The sequence below is a fragment of the Rhyacophila brunnea genome, unplaced genomic scaffold, assembly GCF_057557595.1.
Source record: "Rhyacophila brunnea isolate RB1 unplaced genomic scaffold, BYU_Rbru_1.0 scaffold_103, whole genome shotgun sequence".
Classification (NCBI taxonomy): Eukaryota; Metazoa; Arthropoda; class Insecta; order Trichoptera; family Rhyacophilidae; genus Rhyacophila; species Rhyacophila brunnea.
This window is the reverse complement of record NW_028232756.1, coordinates 80,751-82,365: the sequence shown is the minus strand read 5'-3', so window position 1 is coordinate 82,365 and position 1,615 is coordinate 80,751.

Sequence of the window (1,615 nt, the reverse complement as noted above, 5' to 3'; positions counted from 1 at the left end):
AAGTATAAATATATTTTTTTGGTTGTAAAAGTACATAATGGGTTATAGTAGGGACAAAAGAAATCTTAGTTTTTCTGTTTACTGATAGTGATCAACGATTCTATACTAATTTTGCTTGCGGCTACATATTTAATTAATATTATAAAATTGAAAATTACAGGAGCATTAAATTATCTAAAATACACTATTGAAAACTTAAAACCCATTATATGGCATTTTTTATAAGAAGAGATACAAATTTAGTGGAATAAATAATTTATGGTGCAAAATTTTTTCATATAAAGAGATATAAATATTTTTGAATAACATAAACTAAAAAAAAGCAATATTTGCGAATTTTTATATAAATTATACTATTGTAGCATATTTTAGCGTGGTAAAACACATAACACATAATTTCTTCTGTTGATGTGTATGAATAAATTAATATATTAGTAGAATAATATGTTGAAATTTGCAGGGTTTCGAGCATAAGTTGTTTGCACGAGTTACAAGCATCTACGATAGTTAAATTGTAAATTAATTTATATTCGTTATAAATTCTCAATTTATTTATTCTTCTTTTTTTTGAAGCTTTATGAGCATTAATATCCAAAAAAAGCCACTCGCGGTTTTATGATAACACCCAAACATGTTTAAAAGCAGAAAAAATATGTATTGACAGATATGTGCTAGCGAAGTTTAATATATAAAATATTTCTCATCACTTTATTTGTTACCTAAAAAAAGAAAAACTTCATAGAATTTTGTGTTTCTAACAATTATACTTAAAGGAATAAAAAGTTCCTACAATATTGAAATGGATCAAAATTTTAATTATTCACGAAATGGAAATTATAAGTGCAAAATAAATATATTAATTTAAAGATTTTTTTGCATTGAATTTAACGAGAAAATCCAACCTTTATTATACGTTTTCCCTGTTACAGTACGAATTAAAGAACTTATCTATGCATTATAAATGCTGTCCAATGGATAGTATATAATTTGGAGTATCTACAATCGTTTAACTTTGATAAGAAGCATAAAACCTTAGTATTTTCTACAAATATCATCGTACTACTCTAATTATGATGGATTTTGCTGTTTCATAAAAATAATCTTCTCTTTCCTTTTACAAATATTTTCAATCCCTCCGAAAAATTGACTTATAAAGAAAGATTATGCAGAAAAATACTTGAAACAAATGAGTGGTTGCGATGTTTGCATATGGAAGTAACGAATCATCCATTATACGCATCATAAAGAACTTGAATTGTATGAAATATGGGCAAAAGTAAATCACTTTAGTGTCTTGTTATTATGTGAATGAACAGGATGTCATGCGTTTGTATCGACATATATACAAAACTGGTTCCGTCATGCATTATAAAAAAAATGTGAAGAGAATCTTGAAAAGATATAAACTAGGAATATGATAAATGATGATTTCTATAGAATAAATGTCAATGATTGCTCGTCCTATTGTTGAAATGCTGTCTCGTGTTTTTAGTCGCAACATAAGTGAAAAATAAATTTAGAGGATTGTCATCGTTTGTTTTTTATCTTCAATAGTGTAATTAACTTATTATTTTCGCTTGCGCTGTATTTAAAATTTCTTGTTTCTCCCGTTCTG